At 39.2% G+C, this 27,678-nt stretch overlaps 1 protein-coding gene across 20 annotated transcripts in view; it reads left to right on the forward strand.

Annotated features, from left to right (window-relative positions):
* The window catches only part of LOC114282821 (uridine nucleosidase 1-like), a 237,610-nt gene that overhangs the window by 205,648 nt on the left and 4,284 nt on the right, over window positions 1-27,678 (forward strand). For 2 of the 20 annotated variants that reach the window (XR_014352677.1, XR_014352671.1), the window contains exons 1-8: window positions 20,816-20,916; window positions 21,032-21,262; window positions 21,365-21,569; window positions 22,277-22,407; window positions 22,686-22,790; window positions 23,714-24,076; window positions 24,184-24,288; window positions 24,709-24,851. The exons of 6 other annotated variants lie outside the window; for them this stretch is intronic. The gene's annotated coding sequence lies outside the window, so the exon portion shown is untranslated. Of the gene's footprint in view, window positions 1-20,815; window positions 20,917-21,031; window positions 21,263-21,364; window positions 21,570-22,152; window positions 22,188-22,276; window positions 22,408-22,685; window positions 22,791-23,713; window positions 24,077-24,183; window positions 24,289-24,620; window positions 24,852-27,678 lie in introns of those variants that run through there. 12 more of the 20 variants (XR_014352736.1, XR_014352742.1, XR_014352718.1 and 9 more) reach the window with 11 other exon arrangements.

Genomic DNA, 27,678 nt, shown 5'->3' on the forward strand with positions numbered 1-27,678 from the left:
CATATTACCCAAGGTGACCAACCAGGTTGTCAAGGTTGGAAGGGTGAAGTCTTGATAGAAGACAGTTAGTGGAAATGAAGGAGTAATACTTGACTGAATAAGTTTAGAGAAACAGCACTTGTAAAAAATATATATTCGAAATATTTTTTAAGTGTTAGCCAAGGTGTTTTCAAGTGTTGGCCGAGACAACCAATCAATATTCATATCTGAGGTACTTTACCCCGAAGTGATTACACAAGTTAAGGTGTACTTTGGAGAAATACAAAAAATATTCTGAGTATGAAAGCATGAAAGGCATAGAAGGAAAGCAGTGAAGCATATATGAAGCAAAACATTCAACACTTAGGGAAAAGGAAGGTAAGCATACATTCGGGAAAAACTTGTTTAGAAACAAAAAGACACTTCGGCTTGAAAAAGGGGATTACTTGTCCAAAAGTTACAGAAAATTATGAACTATCCAAAAGTAAAGTTCAAAGTCAAAATTCCTAAGCATTGGAATTGTGGGCATCGGTTTCAAATTGTTCAACCTTAGCTGTTGGCGTTGTGTTGGCCTCGGTTGGCAATGTGGCTTCCTTCTCCGCCACTATCTCGGCGTCAATTTCCAAAAATGTTTGGTCTAATCTTTTTTCGGCTAGACTAACCTCGACCTCAGAAGTTGCTTGTTTAGGAGAGGCAGCCTTGGAAACCAAGTCTTCTCTATCATGAGTCAAGTCTAGGACTTGATCATTCAATGTTGGAGACTTCGCCCCAACAGTGACCCCATTCTTTTCTTCGACATCCTTTGCGTCGGTTTCCTCCTCGTCAGCCTCCCCGTTTAAATCTTTAGAAGTCGAATGGAAAGGCACTTGGAGTTGGCTGATATCTCGGAGGTCGGAGTCCATAGGGACAAATAATTTGTTGAGAGTTGCAGTCCAGCCGAGGTAGAAGCCTCGATTACAGGCTTGGTTGACTTGATCTTTGTACGCGTCACGGACTGCAGCTTGTCCCTCTGAGAAAGCTTTCTCATCGGTCGCCTTGATCTTGGCTTCCTTCGTAGCCAGTACTTTTTGGAGCTCTGCCTTGACCTCAGCATTTTTGGCTTCGGCATCCTTGATCTCAGACTTTAGTACTTCAGCTACAGTCTCGGCCACCTCAACTTTTTCCTCAGCCTGGTCTTGGGCTTGTCTGGCTGCCTTGGCCTGATCCAACAGAACTTTGATCTTGGCCTCGACGTTATTTAAAGAGGTGAGGAAGCCAGCAGCCTCTTTGGTCTTGTGGACTAATTCTTTCTTCAAATCCTCGACTTTCATTGCAAAGGAATAAGCATGCTCGATCGCCTAGAAGAAAATGAATGAACAAGTTAGTAAAATTTTGAAGTATGAGAACTTGAAGTAGAAAGCCAGAAAAGACAAGAGTTGAAGACTCACCAGAATGGAGTGCTGCTTCATTAAAGAAAAATTTTAGTACCCGTGATCTCGACCATACAATTTAGATCAGTTGGGAGAAGAACGGCTGTGGAAAGAGCAACGCCGACCTTGATATTGTCAATGGCACTGTTGCCGGCCTTGATTGGTTGGTCCCCAATCGTGATGGCAGGAGCCCAGGGTTCATCGACTTTAAATGCACCCGAGGTTGCCACAACTTTGGACCTCGGCTTCTTTGACGGAGCCGTATCAGTTGGATCGGCCTCAGCAGGCCTCTTTTTGGCAAGGAAGGCTGTTTTCTCGATTTCGGCGAGTTTGGAGATTGGTACTGTATCTTCATATTCAATTTGGGTGGCAGAGGCTTTCGCCTTAGCCCTCTTTACCCTTTTTGGTTTTTGTTTGGATTGAGGTTGAGATGGTGAAGAAAAGACAACAGTGACCACTCCTGGCAAGTGGGCCAAGAGGTCCTTAACAACGACTTTCGGCTCGTGTCTTCGGCAGTAACAGTGAAGGTAACTTTGGTACTGAAATGAATTGCTGGCAAGGCTGTTGGTGGGTTCGCTAGATCATAGGCCAACTCCTCAGAATCTTGATGTTTGCAGTTACGAGTTCTGCCTGTTGGTACGTATGCTGGGGCACGACGACGATGTCGACGTTGGGATATTGGGATAAGTTAGGAGGCAGAGGTTGACGGTAACTCAACTGGATCAGAAGCGAAAGCCTGATTAACTCTTGGTGAATAAGTAACTAGAGGGGTTGAGGCAGATGGTGGAGTTTGACTTCTCTGAGGGACGTCGGGCAAAGCCGATTTGTATGTTGGTATGTAATTCAACAAAAGAGGGGCTTTTCGTTTCTGCACAAGATGATCCAAGAGTTTCTTTAGATCTCGGCTGGGAACGTAACCAAAATCCCTTGGCTGGTTGAGGAAGAACTACAAAAAATAAAGAGCAAACATTAGAAGATATGAATGAGTTGGCAAGCCTTAACCAAAATGGAATTACAGTGTGATAACTAAGTCTTACCATCACCCTCTTTAAAAACTGCTCGGCGCAGAGGATTAGGATGAAGATTGTCATCGGGAGCAAACTCCCAGTTACCTGAGACGATGAAGTAATCATCTCCAGCACCCTTGTTGGAGTCTAGGAGGCTGTCTATTTGTTTGAAGGCGGTGGATCTAGGCTTAAGGTAGTATATGTAGCCTTTCTTATACTTAAGGCCACACATTGTGTAACATAATTGGATGTCAGCCAATGTAATGCTAGCTTTTTCTCGGTGTGCTAGTTTGATTATGCCATTGATAACCTTATATGAGTTTATGGCAAGCTGCATGGGATTAAGTTTGTAATAATGAAGGATTTCTCGGAAGAGAGTGTTTAGGGGAAACCAAAATCCACATTCGATAAATGCAACAACAGGAAAGGGCATGGAGTCTCTATCAGGCATGATAGAGTCTTCTTCTCCAACTAACCTCAAATGGACATCGGCTGGGATTGAGAACTCTCGCCTAAAATGCTTTAGCTTTTCTGGGGTGTCTACCCTCCACCTAAACATACCTATTATCTCGGCAAGATGGGGTTAGACAACAAAATGATTGATGCAGGTTTAAAGACCTTGACTAAAACCTAAACAGGCACTGGTTTTAGGATTTTTGAAGATCTAAGGAGAATTCATGTCGATTTTCCTAGAGAACGAGGTTCTAGAGCCAATCCTAAACCTAGAAACTATAGAAATAGGAATCGAAGGCAAAAATCTAGAAATACAACAAGATAAACAGAAAAAAGAGCATGATTTAGAAATCAAGAACACAACCGAGATTCAAGAATTAAAAAAATCATAAATTTACAAAACAATAAGTGAGTGTGTGCAAGGCAGTGTGCAAGAGTCAGAAGCAATAAGCACATTCTTGAATTCAGGAACAAATTGTGTTACATCAAACAGATTCAAGAAACAAGAAATGATGGCCAAAGCACGAAGATAGCAATAGAGAACAATTACAAATGCATATACAGATTTCACAAAAACAGGTATGAGGGGAAGCATATAGCAAAACTCAAAAGGAAGTCATATGAGCATGGCCAAGAATAGTAAACAACATTGGAGAATTAAAGTTAAAATAAAAAGGAATCGAAGGACTTATCGATTGAAGCTGGAGTGAGATATGCTGGAATCAGACAAGCTAAACGATCAAAGTCAAATGATGAGTGGTGTGCTAGCGGTAAACGAAGAATGCAGTTGCAGAGAGCTCTTGAATGCAACAATGGAAGATTTGGAAATGTTAGAGAGAGAAAGTCTGAGAGACAAGGGAAAAAATTGTGAATTACAAAAGTGAAAAGACAGAGAAAGAAGAAAGAGTTTTGTCAAAAACGCGAAAGGGCGGCAAACCATAATGAAATGCTTTAGACGACGTGTTTGTCAGGTGGCGTGTGTAGACGCAACGCATCTTGATAACGCATGTCAGGTACGGACCAATGAGAAACGGACGCGTGAAGGAAATGGTTGAGAAAACCGTGTGTGATAGCTCATGCGCAGATAAAACTCTTGGAGTTCTCAATTTAATGATGTGAAAACCTCGGCTAATGGAACGATCTCGGGTTAAGGAACTCGAAAAACTTGGTTCTTGGTTCTTGGTCATTGATAGAGATGGGCAGTTGAGTCCTGAGTACTTGAAACCGACAAGTCATGATCTTAGACGAAGAAAAGAGTGAATTTCAGTCGACGTTCTTCAGAAAGAAACGATATAAGTTCCATCATCTCAGGTTGCCAAGGTAATAGAACCTAGCGGGTAGTTGTGGGGACATATTTTATGAATGATAACACGTGGCCAAGATGACGTCGAAGTGTCAGTTGAGGTGCCACATGGCTTGCTCATGATGCCGAGGTGACCTCGGCTAGGCCGAGGTTATCTACGGAGATACCGAAATCTGAGATAATCAGATAAGGGACAAGAGTCCTAGAACAGGAGAGAATCTCAGTTTGGATAAAGATAAAACTCTTAGGGAGTTTATCTCTATTTGGCTGAGGGTCTAGGATAGACATTGAGCCTGAGTCCACTGAAGTGAGGCTTCTACAGGGAACGTGTCAGTGTTGGCTATAAAAGCAAGGCACTCACGTGGGTCTCAGGTATGTGTAATATACTGTGAGTGGTAAGTTATTCTTGTGAGTTAAGCACAGTTTGCTATCTTTGAGAGATATTCGATTATTGACTTGATCGTTGGAGTGCCCCTAGGTGGACGAACCACAGCCGAATTCTTTTCTTTCTGTGCCAGGTTGTTCGAGCTTAATCTATTCTGCCAGTGCTCTCCAACTGAGTTTCCCATTTGGTTGTGTGGTCGGAAATCAACACCCACACATTACTCTCATCTCATGAAGTTCAAAAATTATGTGAGTCGACTCAGTTAAAGTAAAAACACCCGTTTGTTTCTGAGGAAAATCATACAAATAAAAATCTTTCCTGAGAAAAAAATTACTCCTATAGATTTCAAGCTGAGAACTCACGGATTGAATTGCAATTCCAAATTGACATAAGGAAATAAAACTAGATAAAATACAAACAATAAGAACCAATGAAAAAGTGCAATTTACCTGGGGAAAATTAGGTGAAAAGAAGGAAAAGAATAATTAAAAAAAACATTTAATCATAACCAAAAAAAAAAAATGACATAATTAAGATGACTTATGATGAAAGGTGCGGATTATAAACTTCCTTTGGGGGGAGTGGGTTGGCTTCTTTTTTTTTTTTATATATACTATTTTAGTTAGGGTTAAAAGTTCATTTGGATTTGGTTTTTTTGACTTCTTTTTTTCTTTTTCTTTTTTAAATTTTTTATGAGAGAAAATGTGAAATAATTATGATTTAAATATAATATTTTATCTTATTGACCATTTAACTTATTTTATATTTTTGTAATTAAATTAGCCCACCGCCTTAAAAAAAAAATTCTTATGCCAAAGGAGGGCTAGAATTCACCATGTAAGGTATATATGCTTATGTTGTTCCACTTGGGTGCAACCCTGTGGATCTGATGATCTAGGTCTAATACAAAATTAGTGATTTTGGTAACTATTTTTTAAAAAATAAATAAATAACACATCAATGTATGAATCAAGCAAAAGAAATTTGGGAAAATTGTATTTTTTTTTATTAAAAAAAACAAATTAGTGGTAAATTTTATTTATTTTAAATAATTAAAGTTATAATTTTTTTTTATGAATTTGTAAATATTTGTGAAGACAATACTAGTATCACATTTTTTTTCCTTTTTTTTTTTTTTATCTTTAGTAATTTTTGTTTTTTTAAAATTTGTGTCAAAATTTTTTACTTTTTCAATTGTCTAGTGTAGAATAATTTAAAAAAATGAAAAAATCCAAAAAAATAAAAGAAGAAGTCCACTATTTTTTACTTTTTCCTTTTAGTTTTTTGTAAAGCTCTATCCCTCAAATTTTCTCCCACCCTCCCCCAATGCCATAGCGAATAATACTAACTAATTAATTCTCTTCAAACTCTTATCTCTCCTTTCAAAATTGTTTGACACATCATTAAGAAGAGTTTGCGGGAGAAAAATCAGGGAGATGTAGCATGTTCATTTTTTTGGGAGGCTCCTCTAGTAAAAATTTAATTTTTTTAAAAAATAAAAAATCACTAAATACAATAAAAAAAAGTCACTAAAAAATTCAATTGTAAATGACAGAAGACGGAAGATGCAAAGAGCATCATAGCAAAATTAGACAATCTCAACTAGGTTGGCATTATCTAACTAGCACAATCATATGTTAGCACCAAACCAAGTTGATAAGACAATAACCAGCCAAAACAAAAACATAGAATGTAGCGCCCCCAAAATAATTTACATAAGAAGGATTCATATTTATCTATCAACACGATCTTAATCCAAAAGCAGTAACTCCTATAACATATATATATATATATATAACATAATGTTTCATCCTCTACATTGTCATTAAATCTCTAAGATGTGTACTCAATTCATTATGGATATTTATCAAAAGTGTTTCATATGCAACTATACATTCAACATTACAGAAATATGAATCTATAACATGTGGCACCACAAGTCAACTACAAATAAATGCTCTCAAGGCTACAAGTTCTAAGGCTTATGCTCGATTACACAAAAATGGTTATCGAAACCCATACATTTTAAGCCCTTGGCTTATCCAAAACAACAACAAAACAAGAGCCATATGCCCTCAAAACACTTCACGCCTTCAATTTGGTGCAATCACTACATCTTTCCTTGTACAAAATCCACTAGGGGGAGCATAAAACCCAGTAGGAAATTCTTAACAAAATATATACATTTTTACATAATCTTATGAGATGAATGCAAATGCCATGTCATGCTCAAAATACATACTTTTGCCTTTTGGAAAATCTTGTGCATAATGCCAATTTGACGACACAATGATCTAACAAATTCAATGTAATTTTCAAAGGGGTGATAAATACGACTTAGGTAATCTCTAGGTTGGTGTCTGCAAGTAGGCATAACAAGCACTATCGATCTCCACTTTACCGGTCTCTCACCAAAAGACACGTGGTATCTTCTCCACACGTGTTTTCGGTCTTTCACCATGGACACTCAGGCCAACTTAACCAATACCAAACTACAATTCAATATGTTCTTGTTTCACAAAACAATTTCTTTCTCAATGCAATAGTTTTCAAATTTCAATTCGATAGTCATAATAACCAAATGAAATGGAACGCCAATGCAACATGTATCAATGCATTATAATATGTTTCCATTTTCAATTTCCACCAGATAACCTACCATTGTGATAAAAATCTCCATACTTCTTCTCAAGATAATTTCATAAATAAATCTACCGAGAGATAAATAATAATACCACATTATATGCTTTCTCCACATGTTAATATCTATTTTTCCACTTGGTCATTTCAAGACCAACCAAAAATAAGCTATACAACTAGTTTCAATATCAACCATTTCTCGTTCTTCCATGGAATTTCCTCCTCATACACAATTACAGGAATTTCTCAATCATATATTCATCATAATACTGGACAAGCATAGATTTCACTTACCATTTTCCCCAAAAAATCCACAATCTCTAGGGTTTTCACAAAGTTAGGTTTTTCCCTCATTTTTGAAAGGACTTTTCCAAGACAACATTCCTTCTTAACAATATAGTTCATATCCTCAAGAGTTTTTTTAAAAACATTGAGAAAACCCATTTTTAAAATCATTAAGAACTCATGAGCCAAAAATCAATTTTCATTACTACAAGAAGAAGTTCCACAATCAACATAAATTTGCAAAAATGTATATATAAATTTAAGAGAATCCCTACCTCAAGCTTTGGAGAAGAAGAGAGAAGAAAACCCCCAAATTTGACTGTGTTGAAATCCGATATCCACCGCACAAAACGTAGCCCTCGAGGAGTTCTCCAACTTTAATGAACGAACTAAGGTCAAAGCTCTAATGGATTTGGAGAAATCAAAGGATTAATGTGTTTTGGTGAGAGTAATGTAGAGAGAATGAGGAGAAATATGTTTTAGAGAGAGAGAGAGATGAGAGAAAAATGAGGTGGGTGCTCAGCCGAAGAAAAGAAAAAGAGAAAATTTTCGGACACATCGCATTCCTGCGCATGCGGTACCATTTCCGCATGTGTGGTGCATACCTTCCGTACGTGCGTCACTCTCTCCCGCACGTGCGGTTCACTTTCCGCATCTACCCTCCGCTTGTGCATCTAAAGCAGTGTTGAACCATCGACGACCTCACCTCACCACATATGCGACCTCATCTCCAGCACGTGCGGTCTCACTTCCGCACGTGTGGTCCAAGCCCTACATGTGTGGTCTTGCCTCCACCTAGAAATTGCACTAGCTGAACCCAAGACACCCCTGATTCAATTTCATGCTTTCCGAAACAAGCAGAACTCAACTCTAGAATGAAATAAAGACGAGGATCCGAGGGAAGTTTCAAGAACAATGAACTCAAAAGGTCGACAAGACCTCAGATTAAATCCTGACACTCCTAACACGAGCAAGATAATCACAATTAAAGGAAAACGAGGTGGGTTATATACCCAGGCATCACATAGGATAGTAGACAACACCCAATAGTCAACACTGGCAAAGACTTGTTACCTCAAACCACAAGCCTCCTACCTTTATTTATACAATTTCTGATTTGCCTCATGTTGAAAAGAAAATCATGAATTGTGAAGTAACGTTCCTTAAACACTACTTAGAACCAAAGTGCAATCTTAACTTTTATCGGATCACATAAACCTGCCACATTTGGGTTAATAGCCCTGAAAATGCACTTATTTCGATGTTCTCATAGAGACCACAACATAGTAATAGGTAATGTTTTTCACATCATTCTCTCATTATTGCTGAGACTTTTCCCTACCCACCAATTAAGGAGGGTCTCCACTGAGTTTGGTAATGCATGTTGCACATCCTGCCACTTTAACATCTCTGACCAAAACCTTCGGGGAAAAAAAAAAAAAAAAAAACTCTGACTGGACTCTCTAAGCAACTGAGCAATACAATAACACATGATTAAGTGACTCACCCTCAGCTTTGGAAAAAAATACAAAGGGTTGATTCATTAGCATTAAGAACACCATTTCTAGCGATCCCGGTTTTCCCTTTCTGTATTTGTTGTACTCCGGACTTTGGTTCCGTGGAGTTAGTGGTTGTATACCTTGTTATCATTCTTTAATTCCATATGTTTGAGTTTCAGGATGTGTTGGGCGTATTTCGAACAGGTAGGCTGAGTTTTGGTTTCAAGTGTAGTTGTCCAGGTTTTTGGTGTTACGCTCGAGCGGGTCATTCTGCGCTCGAGTAGAGTTTGGTTTTTGGTTGTCCGCTCAAGTAGGCCATCTTGCGCTCGAGCGAGGTTTACACACTCCCAATATTTCGTGCCTCTGCAAAACTTCTGCAGGTGTGTTTTTCACGCTCGAGCGGGTTTCTTTACGCTCGAGCAGGTCGCGCTCGAGCGGGTATATTGGCGCTCGAGCGGGTAGTGCTTTGTCTGTCAAAGTTCTGGGAGGGGGAAATCTACGCTCGAGCGGACTGGTTTTCGCGCTCGAGCGGATGATTTTTATTCTTGTGTCTTGGAGCTCGAGCGGACTTTCTTGCGCTCGAGCGTGTCCAGATTTTTATGCTTGACGCTCGCGCGTTCTATTCTCCGCTCGAGCGAGTCATACGTATATCAGTTGGCAGCTGGGCATTTTTGAATCACTTTTTACACTTCCTCTCTCTCTCATACTTTCCCAAAATCAATTTTGAGAGCTCCTTTCTCTAGAATCTCCCTTCTCTCTAGGGTTTGATCTAGCTAGAGTGTCCCACTACCTTGTTGTCTTTGCAAAAAGTGTGTTGATCGTCGAGGGCTACGTTTTGATCCGAGAAATTGTTGAGTTGGAGCACTTTGTATTTCTTCATCTTCTCCATTTGAGCTCTAACTTCGAGGTAAGGATATCCTACTCCATCTTATGAGCTTTGTCTTTGAATTTTGGCATTTTGATATGTTGGGGTCGTTGGGTAATTTTGTGAAAGTTTGGGGTCATTGTGTAATTTTTCAAAAGATGGGGTTTCAAACATATAAACCTTTACGTATGCAATACATTGGAAAATGGACTCGGTGTTGAATTATTGATGAAAATAGAACCTTAGGGTTGGTGTTGTAATTATGGGAAAAAACCCTAATTGTTGATAAATTAATTTGTATAATTAATTTTGGGAAATGAGAAATTGAATAGGAAATATTCAAATTGGAAAGGTATGGGATTAAAGGGTGGAGTTGAATTAATTTATCGCTGACCTAGACAAATGTTGATATGTTAGCCATTTGATGCATTTATTTCCTGTTTAGAGATAACTGCTTTGGGCTATCGGTGGAGGATAGTCTTGATTGTTGTAGACAATGCATGATGATTAGGCAAACTAAAACTAATCAATGGAATGTGTCATCGAATATGACGGTTGGAATAATATATTAACCTTATGTATTGATTGATTGTGTGTATAATAATTGTTTATATGCACTATGTTGTGTGGGAGGAGATAGAGGATGTACTCCACGGTTTAGGGGAAGATAGGGGATGGACCTCTAAGCCGGAAGTTGTTTTCCATTGATACAACACTACAATGTGTATCATATGTGAAGTATGGAAGTGTTTTTGTTATATGGATACAGCACTAAAATGTGTACCATTTGTGAAGTATAGAAGTGGTTTTATGTGTTATTGATACAGCACCAAAATGTGTATCCATCATGAATTGCGAAAGTATTTTAGTAATGAGATGTAACCTCATTAAATTGCTCAGCCAGGTTCTGAGCCTTGTTTTCAAACTTAAAGTTGAGTAAGAAACGGAAAATGTGATTTGACATGAGTTGGAGTATAAGTGTGAACCATCTATCGAATGCTATCATTTTAGTCATTGTTTATAGTTAGTTTAATATATTTCTACTGGGCTGTGGCTCACCCTATATGGGACATTATTTTTAGGTACAGGTAGCATGCCACCTCCAAGGACGTAGCTTAGGAGGCTTGAGGCTGTTGGATTCTTTTGTTGTTTTGTTGTATTACATGTATATCAAGCCAAGGGCTTTCTTTGTATAGAGTTAGTACTCTCTTTTTGTAACCAAGTGTTGACTTGGAAAGTTGTAAGCCCATAGGGCATTTACTTTTGATGTCAACATGTAATACATTTTGTAAGGACTACTCTGATGAAATATATTTATGCCTTATTCTCTTATGTTTAAGCATGCTATTGTTGGATGATTATGGGTTTATTTTGAGGGCGTTACAACTTGGTATCAGAGCGTACTGGGTTTGAATACTTTGGGTACGTGGAAAGTGATTAGTATCGCAATGGGTTTATCTCGCTTGTTAGAGACTTATGTGTGACAGTTTGTGTCTATTTGATAACATGTTTATGTGACTACTTGGGTATGGGATTTAGTTTCTAGGATGTTGATTGGATCCTTGGGTTTCTGTGAGTCTTGTTGGAAAAGCACTTGATCAATGCTGTTTCTAACCGGCACTCTAGTAACGCCTCGGGACTATCATTATCCGAAAATGAAATTCGTAAGTGCTCATGTGTTTATGTGCTTACGTGGAGTGAATTAAAATTGTCCATGTATTAGGACGTGAGTGTTATAGCTTCGACGCATTTGTGAATGTGCTAACGTTCTTCGTTACCTTTATTAGGATGTCAGGACGAGGAGGTAGACGTTGTAGGCATGGTAGGCAGGAGATGCCTTTACCGGATGATAATCCGGCGCAGCAGAAGGGGGTTAGCCAGGCCAATGTGGCCGAGCCAGCAGGTCAGGAGGCTATGGGCGCTTTAGCCCGTAGGATAGCCGATGCTTTGAGGGAGTCTATGGGTATTCTCAGAGCTGAGGATCCAGTGCAGGCTCAAGTGCAGGTCCCGGTTGTTGATGCAGGGCTTTCCTTCTTGAAGAGGGAGTTCTTCCGGTCTAATCCAGACGAGTTTATTGGGGATCCGAAGGAGCCACTAAAGGCTGACGAGTGGTTAGAGCAAATGAATAAGACGTTCGAGATGCTTGGCATCGAGGACGGAGCATTGAAAGTGACCTTGGCATCCTTCCAACTTAAAGGGGGTGCGGGTCAGTGGTGGAAATACATGAGGGGCCATATTGGTGGCACGTGAAAGGCTTTTGTAGAGGCTTTCCAGGAGAAGTATTTGTCTCCAGCAGTCAAGGAGAAGTTGAGAGAACAGTTTTGCCAGCTCAAGCAGTTGAGTTTGTCTGTGGCCGAGTTTGAGGCTGCTTTTACCAGTTTGTCCAGGTTTGCACCTGAACTTGTGGCGTCCGAGGAACGCCGTTGCATCGAGTTTGAGAAAAAGTTGAGGCGCGGCCTCAAGATGAGAGTTGGGGGTTCTATGACCCGAGATTATGGGCGCCTGGTTGATGCTGTAGCCCATATGGAGATCATGATGCAGAAAGAGGAGGAAAGACAAAAAGGGTCCAAGAGGAGTCAGGATGGTCAGGGTAATGGTAGGAGACATAGGGGTTCTAACCCTTAGCAGTCTCAGGGTGGTGTTACTAGATCGACCTTTCCAGTGCCGAGTGCAGGCTCGAGGAGAGGCAATCAGGGAGATTTCACTTGTTACAAGTGTGGTCAGCTAGGCCACAAAGCTTCGGTTTGCCCACAGAGGGGAGGAGGTCAGCGAGCTGCTTCTTCTTCGGCTCGACCTCAGGGCCAGAGTCAGGGCAGAGGCCAGTCTTTGTCTTGCTATCAGTGTGGTCAGCCTGGGCACCTGAAGAGGTTTTGCCCACAATTGAGTGCCACTTCGGGAGCGTCTAGTTCTAGGCAAACGTAGGGTTTTCAGCCAGCTCAGTCTGTGCAGGCTTCGAGGGCCAATCCGGGAGCTTCGTCGTCCCAGTCTGTGCAGTAGTCGTATGCTCTGAGGGGTGAGCAAGTGGATCAGGGGCCTACAGGGTGCGTGTATGCTGTTACCGCGCAAGACCTAGTACCGGCTCCATCTGTTGTGAGAGGTACTTTTCTGTTTTGCAACTCGGTTGCTAGTGTGCTAATTGATACGGGTGCATCTCATTCCTTTGTATCTGCTGCATTTGTATCTGTTTTGGAATTGGAGTTGGCACAGTTAACATGTCCTATATGTGTTGTATCACCTGTTGGGGGTGAATTGATTTTGAAACAAGGATGTAGAGATTGTGATGTAGAGGTCGCCGATCGCAGGCTTCCATTTCCTTTTGTAGTTATGCCCATGAAGGGTTTTGATGTTATTTTGGGTATGAACTGGCTATCGTCATACCGGGTTGTTATTGATTGCTACAGCCAGAGGGTCACAGTATGTACCCCGAGCGGGGAGTGTTTCCATTTCTTGGGGGATCGGGTTGGTAGTGTGTTGCCACCGGTATATGATCCACGAGGGCGGAGTGAGCTTAGTGGTCTTCTTGCTAGCCTTATGAGAGGTGAGTGTGATGAGACCCAGGTTGTATTGTCGAGGGTGGTTTGTGAGTATTCGGATGTTTTTTTCGAGGATCTCGTTAGTTTGTCACCTCACTGGGAGATAGAGTTCTCTATTGATTTAGTGCCCGGTACGGCGCCGATTTCTATGGCACCTTATCGTTTTACCCCAGCCGAGTTGAGTGAGTTGAAGATTCAGCTCCAAGAGTTACTGGATAAGGGCTTTATTCGCCCTAATGTTTCGCCGTAGGGAGCACCGGCCCTCTTTGCTAAAAAGAAAAATGGTGCCTTGAGACTTTGTATCGACTACCGGAAATTGAATCGGGCTACGGTCAAGAATAAGTACCCTATGCCCCGTATAGATGATTTGTTTGACCAGTTGAAGGGTTCCTGTTGTTTCTCTAAGATAGACTTGAGATCGGGTTACCATCAATTGAGGGTCAGGGAGGAGGATATTCCAAAGACAGCATTCCGTACGCGGTATGGCCACTATGAGTTTCTGGTGATGCCATTTGGGCTCACCAATGCACCGGCGGTCTTTATGGACTTGATGAACTGGATCTTCCGGGAATTCTTAGATTGCTTTGTGGTCGTCTTCATGGATGACATTCTGATTTATTCGCCTTCTGAAGAGGAGCACGAGAAATACTTGAGAGTAGTGCTTGAATTGCTTAGAGCCCATAGGCTGTATGCCAAGTTTGGGAAGTGTGAGTTCTGGCTAGGGGAAGTCAAGTTCTTAGGCCATGTGGTATCCGGGGAAAGGGTGTCTGTTGATACATCCAAGGTAGAGGCAGTGCAAGATTGGGCACAGCCTAAGAGTGTTTTTGAGATCCGCAGTTTTTTGGGATTAGCTAGGTATTACCGCAGGTTTGTGAAAGATTTCTCCAGGCTAGCTTCGCCGTTGACTAGATTGACGCGGAAAGGGGTCAAGTTTGTATGGAGTGAGACTTGTGAAAAGTCGTTCAAAGAGTTGAAAGTTAGATTAACCACCGCTCCGGTTTTGATTATTCTGGAGAGAGGTTTGGGTTATGCAGTTTATTGTGATGCCTCACGAGAGGGTTTGGGTTGCGTGTTGATGCAAGAGGGGAAAGTGGTTGCCTATGGCTCACGTCAATTGAAAATACACTAGAAGAATTACCCTACACATGACCTTGAGTTAGCAACAATGATATTTGCCTTGAAGATTTGGAGGCACTACCTTTATGGTGAGAGGTTCGAGGTGTTCTCGGACTATAAGAGTTTGAAGTACCTGTTTACACAGAGGGACTTGAATTTGAGGCAGAGAAGGTGGATGGAGTTCATTGAGGACTACGACTTTAAGTTGCACTATCACCCGGGAAAGGCCAATGTAGTGGCCGATGCCCTTAGCAGGAAATCCATTAGTGATGTAGCTTGTATAGCCATCCGGGAGTGGGAGATGTTGGGTGCGCTTGGCGAGTTTGATTTACTTCTGGGCGAATCCGTTGAGGCTGCGGCCTTGTTTTCTGTTGTTGCGCAGCCTATACTTGTGACTCGAGTGTTAGAGGCACAAAGAGGTGACCTTGAGGTAGGATCCCTCCGAGAGAAGATCTCCAGTGGGAAGGTTGAGAAGGGTTTGACGGTGTATCCTGACTTGAGTGTGAGATACCGAGACCGTTTGTTTGTGCCGGAGTCTTGCCGAGAGGAGGTACTTCGAGAGTTTCACCATTCACGCCTTGCGGTGCATCTGGGAGGCACTAAGATGTATCGTGATTTGGGTCGCCAGTTTTGGTGGTGGGGTATGAAGAAGGATGTGGCAGTTTTCGTTTCTAAGTACCTTACTTGTCAGCAAGTGAAGGCCGAGTATCAGAGGCTAGCGGGTTTGTTACGACCCTTGCCTATTGCCGAGTGGAAGTGGGAGCATGTCACTATGGACTTTGTTGTACGTCTTCCGAGGACTCAGCGGGGTAGTGATGCTATTTGGGTGGTTGTAGACCGGTTGACTAAGTCGGCGTACTTTATCCCTATGCGCGTGAGAGATTCGGTAGATCATCTCCCCGACTTGTATATTCGGGGACATAGTGAGGTTGTACGGGGTCCTAGTGACGATCGTCTCAGATAGAGACCCTCGTTTTACTACTAGGTTGTGGCAGAGTTTGCAGAGTGCCTTGGGCACTAAGTTGACCTTTAGTACGGCTTATCACCCTTAGACTGACGAGCAGTCCGAGCGTACTATTCAGATCTTTGAGGATATGCTTCAAGGTTGTGTTCTTGACTTTAGTGGGATGTGGGAGAAGCACTTGCCCTTGGTGGAGTTTGCCTACAACAACAGCTTTTAGTCGAGTATCGGTATGGCGCCGTTTGAGGCCTTGTATGGCTGACCGTGTAGGTCTCCAGTTTGTTGGGCCGAGGTGGGTGATGCACCTTTGTTGGGCCCGGAGTTGGTGAGGGAAACGACGGAGAAAGTTGAGCTTATCTGTAGGAGGCTTGTTACAGCACAGAGTCGCCAAAAGAGTTATGCCGACCGTAGGAGGAGGCCTTTGGCTTTTGAGACTAGTGATCATGTTTTTCTAAAAATATCACCTAGGCGAGGTCCGATGAGGTTTGGGAAGAGTGAGAAGTTATCCCCTCGGTTTATTGGTCCCTTTGAGATCCTTGAGAAGATTGGGGAGGTTGCTTACTGTTTGGCTTTGTCACCGCAGTTGTCTGGGGTTCATGATGTATTTCATATTAGTATGCTTCGGAAGTACGAGCCAGATCCCTCACACGTGTTGGATTGGACCGACTTAGAGGTAGATAAGGATGCCTCGTATGAGGAGAGACCGGTTCGAGTCTTGGATAGGCGGGATCAAGTCTTACGAGGCAAGACCATTCCTTTGGTAAAGGTTTTGTGGAAACATCACCGAGTGGAGGAAGCCACTTCGGAACGTGAGGCAGATGTCCGTGAGAATTATCCGGACTTGTTTGTTGATGTATAATCATGTATTGAGATTTTGTAATATTGTTGAACTTTAAGAGCATTATATATGTCTTAAGTTGTAAAACATGGTATATGTTTTGGTTTATGGAATTATGTTTTGGAACTTGCCTTAAAATGGAAGTTTAATGTAACATTGTATATGTTGAATGTATTGTAGAAATGAAAATATATCATGAATATTGAATATGATATAGAATTGTGGAATGTGGTATTGAAATTTGTGAAATTTCAAGGAATGCATAACTATAATACATGTTGTGGAAAATGTTGTAAATTGCCTCTTGAAAAGAGATGAGATGACCGGTAATGGGTCGAGTTGTTAAATTTCGCATTGTAATAATGTTGGGAATCGAGAAGATCTTGTTTTTTTTGAAAAACTGGTATTTAATTTGGGGGACGAAATTTTTTAAGGGGGGAAGGTTATAGCGATCCCGGTTTTCCCTTTCTATACTTGTTGTACTCCGGACTTTGGTTCTGTGGAGTTAGTGGTTGTATACCTTGTTATCATCCTTTAATTCCATATGATTGAGTTTTAGGATGTGTTGGGCGTATTTCAAACAGGTAGGTTGAGTTTTGGTCTAAAGTGTAGTTGCCCAGGTTTTTGATGTTACGCTCGAGCGGGTCATTCTGCGCTCGAGCAGAGTTTGGTTTTTGGTTATCCGCTCGAGCGGGCCTTCTTGCGCTCGAGCGAGGTTTACACACTCCCAGTATTTTGTGCCTCTGCAAAACTTCTGTAGGTGTGTTTTTCACGCTCGAGCGGGTTTCTTTACGCTCGAGCAGGTCGCACTCGAGCGGGTATATTGGCGCTCGAGCAGGTAGTGCTTTGTTTGTCAAAGTTCTGAGAGGGGAAAATCTACGCTCGAGCGGACTGGTTTTCGCGCTCGAGCGGATGATTTTTATTCTTGTGTCTTGGAGCTCGAGCGGGCCTTCTTGCGCTCGAGCGTGTCTAGATTTTTGTGCTTGACGCTCGAGCGTTCTATTCTCCGCTCGAGCGGGTCATACGTATATCAGTTGGCAGCTGGGCATTTTTGAATCACTTTTTACACTTCTTCTCTCTCTCTTACGTTCCCAAAATCGATTTTGAGAGCTCCTCTCTAGAATCTCCCTTCTCTCTAGGGTTTGATCTAGCTAGAGTGTCCCACTACCTTGTTGTCTTTGCAAAAGGTGTGTTGATCGTTGATGGCTACGTTTTGATCCGAGAAATTGTTGAGTTGGAGCACTTTGTATTTCTTCTTCTCCATTTGAGCTCTAACTTTGAGGTAGGGATATCCTACTCCATCTTATGAGCTTTGTCTCTGAATTTTGGCATTTTGATATGTTGGGGGTCGTTGGGTAATTTTGTGAAAAGTTTGGGGTCATTGTGTAATTTTTCAAAAGATGGGATTTCAAACATATAAACCTTAATGTATGCAATACATTGGAAAATGGACTCGGTGTTGAATTATTGATGAAAATGGAACCTTAGGGTTGGTGTTGTAATTATGGGAAAAAGCCCTAATTGTTGATAAATTAATTTGTATAATTAATTTTGGGAAATGAGAAATTGAATAGGAAATATTCAAATTGGAAAGGTATGGGATTAAAGGGTGGAGTTGGATTAATTTATCGCTCACCTAAACAAATGTTGATATGTTGTCCATTTGATGCATTTATTTCCTGTTTAGAGATAACTGCTTTGGGCTATCGGTGGAGGATAGTCTTGATTGTTGTAGACAATGCATGATGATTAGGCAAACTAAAACTAATCAATGGAATGTGTCATCGAATATAACGGTTGGAATAATACATTAACCTTATGTATTGATTGATTGTGTGTATGATAATTGTTTATATGCACTATGTTGTGTGGGAGGAGATAGGGGATGTACTCCACGGTTTAGGGGAAGATAGGGGATGGTCCTCTAAACCGGAAGTTATTTTCCATTGATACATCACTACAATGTGTATCATATGTGAAGTATGGAAGTGTTTTTGTTATATGGATACAGCACTAAAATGTGTACCATTTGTGAAGTATGGAAGTGGTTTTATGTGTTATTGATACAGCACCAAAATGTGTATCCATCATGAATTGCGAAAGTATTTTAGTAATGGGATGTAACCTCATTAAAGTGCTCGGCCAGGTTCTGAGCCTTGTTTTCAAACTTAAAGTTGAGTAAGAAACGGAAAATGTGATATGACATGAGTTGGAGTATAAGTGTGAACCATTTATCGAATGTTATCATTTTGGTCATTGTTTATAGTTGGTTTAATATATTTCTACTGGGCTGTGGCTCACCCTATATGGGACATTATTTTTAGGTACAAGTAGCATGCCACCTCCAAGGACGTAGCTTAGGAGGCTTGAGGCTGTTGGATTCTTTTGTTGTTTTGTTGTATTACATGTATATCAAGCCAATGGCTTTCTTTGTATAGAGTTAGTACTCTCTTGGGCTGTTGACTTGGAAAGTTGTAAGCCCATAGGGCATTTACTTTTGATGTCAACATGTAATACATTTTGTAAGGACTACTCTGATGGAACATATTTATGCGTTATTCTCTTACGTTTAAGCATGCTATTGTTGGATGATTATGGGTTTATTTTGAGGGCATTACACCATTTGTAGGAGAAAATCTACTGTCTTTAGTCTGCCTTTCCATGCTAGCCAACCAAAAAATTGGATTCTATGGGGGGAGAGGGGGGAATGTACTTCACCCATACCAATTTACTAGATGAAAGAGGTGTGCCAAACCCAGCTGTCAGAAAATTATACATAAATAAAATTGTAAAAATATCTATTTTTGAGGTAGTCCAAACCAGTTTATCTTTTGTCTCTGACTTGATTGCAGGAGTTGCCTCTAAAAGGGCTAACATTCTAGTAACCTCCACCCTTTCCCAGTCATATAGCTCCTTTTTGAACTGAAACACCCACTCTCCTACAACCTCATTCCTTGTCAGCATTGAATTTAAGGACTCTCCCTTATTAACTACCAACCTATGTAGAAGTGGGAATTCCTCTTTCAGACAAGTGAGAGAATGAATCTCAATATATTTTTACATATCTCAAAACACTTTTATATAGGACTTATGTGTAGGTTTCAATAGATTGATTTATTGCCCAATAGGTCATTTGATAATTAGCAACGTTTTTCTTCAAATACTAATAACAAACGTTACTAATTGTTAGTTTTCAGCGACAGTTTAAAAAATTCGTCAAAAAAATTCACTAATTCTAAATTTTAGCGATAGTTTAAAAAATTTTCACAGAAAAATGTTACCAATTGTCAATTTTTAACGACAAATTCAAAAATCATCACAAAAGTCTTTTTTTAGCGACCATTATGATAAGACTGACTTTTAGCGATGAATTAATATGATTTAATGGAAATTAAGCCCAAATATTAACATATGTTGGTAATTTACCAGAGGACGGGAGTTATAATTTTAAAAAGATAATAATTAAAAATATTATATTACCTTTACCTATCAGTCAATTTATCTACTATCCACCTATCTTTCTAAGTATCATCTCTCTATTTGTTCTTATGTACCTATCTGTCAACTTAATTTGTCTATTTATTCATATCACCACCACGATCAGTTGCTGGCATTAGCCATTACTTGCCACTTTTTGGCGAATTTTTTAAAGTAGGTGGTCCAACAATGATATAGTGGCAATAAAAATGGGTTTTTACGATTTTATATCAATGGCATACAATAAATACAAGTCATAGTTTCTCACTTTTATGACTTCTTTTTTTTGCATGTTGTAAATAATTTTCCAACTACGACATGTCTATTGCGTAGGTTGTAAATGTATTAAACGATGATTTTTTTACAACTTGCAATGTTAGCTGTACATAATGAACTTTCTATGACGTGTATATGGCATGCCGTTAATACATCCATTATACACGACACGCGCACACTAACTTTTAAAAATATTGAACATTTTACGGCGCACAAAAGGGTAACCGTTAAAAATTTCACTTTTCACGACACACAGAAAGCCAACTGTTTAAAATATTATACTTTTCACAACGCGCAATTACTATCATGAAAGGTACGATCAGAAGGAAAAAGAAAAAAAAAAAAACACCCAAATAAAAATTTTACACGCCAAACACCAAAAAAAAAATTAAATAAAAAAAAAAAAAAAATCAAAACCCCAACTCTTGAGCCCTAATATCAATCTAAAAAAAACCATACCCTTCCATATACTAGTATCTCTGTAGTGTCTCTCTCTTCGTCACTTTACTCTGTAATGCTCTGTTTCTTCTCCACCCCACAGCTTTTCACTGTTGCCTTTGCGCCACCGTGAACACCAGTGAGCCACCTGCATCGTCTTCACCTCCGTGCTTCTGCTATCAGGGCCGCTACTTTTGCCAAAGTTGAAACCACATCAGGTATCTTGCAATCTCCATCTCTCTCTCTCTCTCTCTCAAACAATCTGCCTCTCAATCTCAATCTCTTTCTCTCTTTCTCTCCTTTTGTGTTTTGTGTTTGTTTGTTTGTTTTTTTTTTTTTTCCAATTGGTAGTTTTTCCAGATGGATGATTACGAAATTTATTCTGAGATTGCAAATTTATGCATGTGTCTTCCTTCAAGGATAACCAGCTTCTTTCCCCCCTGGTTATTTTGGTAATTACTAGAAATTGATTTCCTGTTTGGTTCAAATTTAATACTGTAGTTTCAGTCTCATTAATGGTCTTCTTTTGCTTTACTTAAATGGCTACTGTTATTGTGATTGCTCAAGGCATCATGGACAGGAAGGTATGAAGCTCATTTGTGGGACAAGAATTGCTGGAATGAATCACAAAACAAGAAAGGAAGACAAGGTTCAATATCACTTCTCTCCTCATATTATGTATATATATATATTTCTTCATAGACATATCTTTATAGCAATTTTATCGATTTCTTTCTGCTTATTGCATTGTTGGTGCTGGTTTTGTGGAATCCTAATGAAATGATGCAGTCTATCTTGGTATGTTCCAATTTATATAGTTCCTTTTTTTTTTTTTTGTAATTATTTCTAGGAATATGGTCACTTAGTGGCTCTTATTTTATTTTGGTGTTGGTAATTCAGGTGCCTATGATGATGAAGAAGCTGCTGCTCAAAGACAAACAGCCTCTCTACTGGTGGTTTGAATGCGATGACGTGACTATGTAGTTTCTAACAAGCTTGTGTTAATTAGATTAAATGGAATTAAATCACAAGCTATCTGCAGTTTCTGTACTAAATTGAGTGATACTGTCTCAAGTGAAATAGGAAAAGCATATGGAAAAACAACGTAAGTGGTGCATCTTTTAACTTGTGGTTTCCTAGGTTTTTTTAGGATTCTCATTTATGGCAGTAAATTTTATAGGTTGGTATGGTTATAAAACCTTTGTTGTTATTATTGTGCATAAAATTTGTTATTAGGTGATCTATCATGCTATCTTAGGTTCCCATCCTGCCACATGATAACTTAAAAGTTGTGTTGAGTTTTGATTGATGGTTGAGATTTTGATGAGACTACTGCCAGTTATATGTTAGTATTACATGCACTGGATTCTATCTTGAATAACGGAAGCTAAAATTATTGCAATTCGTATGTTGAATGGAGCCCACAAATTCTACTCCCAGGATTGATTTTTGGTCCAGTTGAGGACGGTGATTTGTGTCAAATGCTTTAAATGGTTGAGATTTATCCTAGGAAGCATGAGTAGCATCAATCTATCCTAAAGTATGCTATTTGCACCTCAAGTTAGTGGAAACTGTGTGTTTTGAATTTTGGAGTCATCGACATGATACTTGATTTACTGTGGATGCATTCTCCAGGTTATATTCTGGTTCTGTGAGTTTCTCAGTTAAAATTTATCTGTGTATCCCAGGAGCCTTTCAAGTTTTCTTTGTCAATTCCGTCATGGTATCCAAGCATTAATGACCTCCTACAAAATGTTCAATGAAATAAATATATATGGTGTGCATGCTTTAAAATTGCCGCTTTTAATGCAGGTATCTAGTCACGAGTCACGACATTTAAGATAGTTCCAAGTGGAACCGAAGGAGCTGTTAGTGTTGAGGGAACCGTTGCTGGACTTTTAGCATCAATTCTCCTTTCTTTCGTTGGTTATCTGATGGGTGAGGTATAATAAATTCTCTTTGTTTTTACAATTCTAAATATTCGACTTTCATTCCCCCCACATTCTTTCAATCTTTTTCTCTTTTTTCACTTTGCTTGTCTCCTTTATGAACAAAACTTAAAACAGCATTAAGATGGTCAGAACTTTTATTCTGCTTGTCTGTTTTTTTTAAGCTTTGTGTCATTAGAATCTTTCAACAGGCACTTTTATGTTTACATCTTCATAAGATATCTGACCAAATCTGTATTTTTCCTTCTCTTGAAAAAATAATTGGAAAACAGATAAATGGACCCGAGGCTGTGATTTGTGTTGTAGCTTCCTAGATTGCTAATCTTGGTGAAAGCGTGATAGGTGCTTCCCTCCAAGAGATAGAAGGATTCTGATGGGTAGGTGACCAACACAAATTATCATTTCAATTCTTTACATTTTATTGCGTCATCATATGTTTTTTAAATTTTTACACAACTCAGATTCAACTGAATGAAGACTATAAACTACTAGGGATTAGTTTAATGAATCCTTTAACACCATTTTACTCAGTCTACAATCACTTTCTTGACCTTTGAGATTATGAACGTTTTACTCTAGTGTACATTAGTTGTGTACCTATCGCAAGCTCCCTTTTCTTAGGCATTTGAACCTTCGTATGAAAGATGAGGCTCTAACTTGTAACTATGTTGAGTTTTTGTTTGAGATAGCGAGTTGGTTGAGAAAGCAACTTTAGAATGGGCATTGGAAAATTTATTTATTTTTTTGGATGGGGAGGAACCCATGGTTTAGCAAACCTTGATGGAACCTCTAATCTACCATAAACCTCCCTCAGTCACCATAATCTCCACAGACCATGCACTTCAGTTAAGTCATAGGGCTTATGCCCTATTGTAGGTGGCTCCATGACTTGAATAGGGGACCTTGGGCCTTTGGTGTCTCCCAAAGCCTAACCTGTCGAGCTAACCATTGGGGTTGGAATTGGGAAAACCACTTCCTTCTTCAAACCAATATTTTTAGTGTCACGCTTAGTTTTTTTGGAGTAAAGAGAATACTGTGAAGACAGATTGCTACTCTGGATTTTAGGAGTTGAGAAAGGCTTGTTGCCACAAGTGCATTATACCTGCTACTATCTGAACAGATGCATGCATTGGCTTATTCCACACTAGCTGTTCCCTTCAAACATCTAATCTACACATTAGGCATACTTCAAATGGAACAGTTAACATCAGACAGTCATGGCCCGATAAGGGCAGGCCAAGTACAGTATGGATTGGTGATTAGCATTACACATACTTCATCTGGCCTATTTTTTTTTTAGGTTACCTTATGTCTGGTATTCTCCACTTCTGCAATTGTTTGTTGATTTTGAACAGTTAAGGATGCACTGCAGTGTTGTTTGATGCGACTATAATTGGTATAGTTTGGAGGTAATATTGGGCTACCCACATTTCAATGCATTAGTTAGGTGGAGATTCAAAATTGTGTTGTGCTTTATTAGGGTGGAAGACCACGTGTTGTAGACTTCGTTCATGGTTCTGATGGATTAGGGAACATTTCCTTACCTCCTCCAAAATCCAAGAAAATTGAGAAGACGGCATCAGAATTTTTGGTGGATATGGTTTCTAAATATCCTGGTGAAGTATCCATACTTGCGCTGGGACCATTGACGAATTTTGCTTCAGTAAGTTTTAATGTCTTTCCTTTCTGTTCACTCTCACAATAATGACATCTTCAAATTTTTCGGGTGTGTACCCTTTACACTCAAGAAGCATGCGTTTGTTTGATCAGGCAATGAAAAGGGACTCATCCTTTGCAAGCAAGGTTAAGAGAGTAGTTATTCTTGGTGGATCTTTCTTTGCATTGGGGAATGTCAATCCTGCTGCTGAAGCAAATGTAAGTGATTACCACCCCTACAATACGTTCTCCTATTCCATATGGTATGAAACAGAACATGCCTTATTTTATCATACAGTTCTCTCAGATGTATTGAATCTTTTAAGATTTGGAAGTGTAGACAACTTGAACACCTATTGGGCACGTTCCATCTCATTAAATAAATTTGTTCAAAGCCATAACTGTTAGTTTCAGTGGCAGTCTCGTAATCTCTCTTGGGAGGGAGTATTTTATAGAAGTTGGAGTTAGAGCTATCCTAGGCAAAAATTAGAGCTAAGTGCTAACTTTATAATTGTTATTATGAAGTAATCAAATCAGTTTAATTCATGCAGGTATGAGCCACTATCTTATTTTCTTGGGGGGGGAGTATTTTATCCATGCTTATGATCTGACATGTGCTCTTTCTACTGTTGTTTCAAGTTTGGTTGCTCTAAGAAGGGAAGCTTTTGAAGACGAAATCCAAGCTACTATGAATTTTCTAATATAAAGATATGGAGGGCACAAGTCGAGTGTTGATACAATTGAATCAACCCATGATGGTGCACTCGTAAGAAGATATTTGGGTAAATTTTGTACCGTTTAGAACTTAAAGATAGTTTTTTTTTTTTTTTTTTGGGGGGGGGGGGGGGGGGGAATGATTTAGAACTTTTTGGATGGTTTTGAAGTTAAGAACAATTTTTGATGTTTAGAAAACATAGTTTTTGGATGATTTGTAATGTATAGACAATTTTTGGATGTTTGAAACTTATAAATAGTTTTTTTGATGTTTGAAATAATATTTTGGTAGTTGATTGATACTTATATATATATATATATATTTGTGAAACTTATTTGTGATGTTTTTTTAGATTGTATAGAACAGGTGAAATAGAACCTGTTGAATTAAAAAAAAAAAAAAAAAACTAAACATATTCTACGATGGGCAGAATAGGCCGTTGTGTTAATTATTTGATGACTAGCAATGAGCGTTGTGATTTGTCTCTTGAATTAATAGCATGCAAAAGTAGTCGTAGAAAAATTAAACATGACGTATAGGATGCATTGTTAAAAGTTTTAACGGCATGCTATGGCATGTCGTTGAAAGTGAATGACTTTCCATGACTAGTCATAATATGACGTACCTTGTGCGTCGTAGAAATCGTATCCACGGCGTGCATTTGGCGCCATAAAAACCCTTTTTTGGCGCCATAATCCTTCAAAACAATAATTGTCCTTCTCACCAAATAATTTCATTAATCATATCATTTTCACTATAATGATCAATTATCTAACCTAATGTCATATCCTATTATCACTCAGATACCCTTTTATATATTAAGTATATATTTTTTACACATGTACCAGAAGTCACAAGCGGAAAATTTCCTCCATTTGGTAGGTACTAAGAGAAAATAAGCTTAAAAAGCAACCATTGAATTATATATTACAAGTTTACAAAATTGTTACATGGATCAAGTAATTCAAACTCTTATACGAAACCTTAAAATTATCACATGGATCAAGCAACCATCAATTCATTATATGAAACAGTACAACAAAGAACTGCAATTCAAGTGAAGCCTTGCCATTACAATTAAAGCAAACTAACACCATAACAAAACCACATAAATTAAAAGCAAGAAAAAACTCAAAGCCAAACACTAGAAGCTTTAGGGGACGCAACAAAAGCTACATCAAACAACATCTGCAAAACACAAGAAACTAGAATTTCTAAATGTTTTGACTCAAACTAGCATGAGCTCATCTCCCGGAAATTTGACACTTATTCAAGGCTTGAAAGGTATCAGAAGCAACATCCTGTATCTTCAACAACATCCATTAATTCTGACTCTGTCTTCTTTGTCATTCAATTGTTGAGATGCATTTTTCTCCAACATTTTTGTTGCACCCGAGTGCTTAAGTAGAAGCCAGACGTGTGAGAAACTGTCCACCATGCCTAAGCTCTTGAACATGGTGATTCACCGAGCAGCAGCTCGCAGCATAGCACAACATCTCTACCCATATATTACTCATGATCTCCCATTTGTCCTGCGTCTCCATTAAATTGTGCTTCTTCAAAAAATTTCTCCACATTAGGATAAGCTTGCTTAAAATTTTCACTGTTGTTACAGAAAGGTAAAGTAGGACAAAAAAGCAAAAGATGCATCATGTAATATGACAATATTTTGGTTGTTTCCACTTTGTTTGGGACTGACTTTGAACTTTCTGGTTCTGAACGATAGTAAATGTCTGTAGCAACGTGCCAAATGGCAATACTTTTGCCAAATTCTAGCTTGATACTCCAATTAGCATCCAATCCATATTTTTCAAGGGTCCACTCACCTCTTTTAATGGTATAAGCCTGTGGACTTTCAACTTCCAAATCTTTCTGTGATATCTTACCAAGCTGACAGATGATAAGTTCTTTGATACTAAGGTCGACTCTATGCGATGGTAGGCTGAACTTTGTCGGTTTATATTTGTTGCAAAAGTTTTACCGAAATTGTCCCATAACCTCAGACCATCTTTTGTTTTTAGTGATCACAAATTCGTGAAGATGAAAAACTGGAGTGACCAACTCCCTTGGGTAATGCTTACATGCCCAAACAATTGCCCAATCTGAACCAAGTTGCACAAGAGCTCCACCTATTTCTAAACAAATGGCTCAAACTAGCAAAATTATGGTTATCGGAAGATCACCTTTCAAATGCCCATCAGGCTTTTTAACTAAGAAAAAGCCCACCAACACAGTGACAATGCAAGAGATGCAAATGAGTCTGAGAATGCTTTCACATACTGTAAAAATTGTGCCTACCTTACTGAAGAGCATGTCATACATCAACTCCAACTCAATCTCAATCAACTTGTAAGTATTGTGAGCAGCATTATCTTTCTTCATCAATTCACAATTTTTTTTTGTCAATTCACTACAAGAAAATTAGGCCATAACAACGTTTTTGCTATGGCGTTTTTTCAAAAAATGTTGTTTCAAAAATACTTTACAAGCAACTCATTTTGAAAAACGCATGCTACTTGAACCAACATATTTTCCCTTTCAAGGCCCACGTGTTTTTCATTTTTTCATTTCTCTCAGTTAGTCCTGAGATAGATCTAGGGTTCTGTCTCTTCATCACTCTTCCCTTTCTTATGGTGAAAGTTCACTAGATCGAGCATCGTAGGCTCCGATTTATGATTTCTCTATCCGACTCTCTCCATCTTGGCTCAAAGCTCTCGATCAGTCCGATTTGAAGATTAATTTTGTGAGTCTCATTCTCTAATTTTTTGATTTTGTTTATATACGAACATAGATCTGTATCTACGATCTTAGATCTGTATCTACGATCTTAGATCTGTGTGATATATATATATATATATACTAATTTATGTTAAAGAGAACACAGATCGATCAAT

The sequence above is a fragment of the Camellia sinensis genome, chromosome 2 (genome assembly GCF_055761805.1).
Source record: "Camellia sinensis isolate YWXY chromosome 2, ASM5576180v1, whole genome shotgun sequence".
Taxonomy (NCBI): domain Eukaryota; kingdom Viridiplantae; phylum Streptophyta; class Magnoliopsida; order Ericales; family Theaceae; genus Camellia; species Camellia sinensis.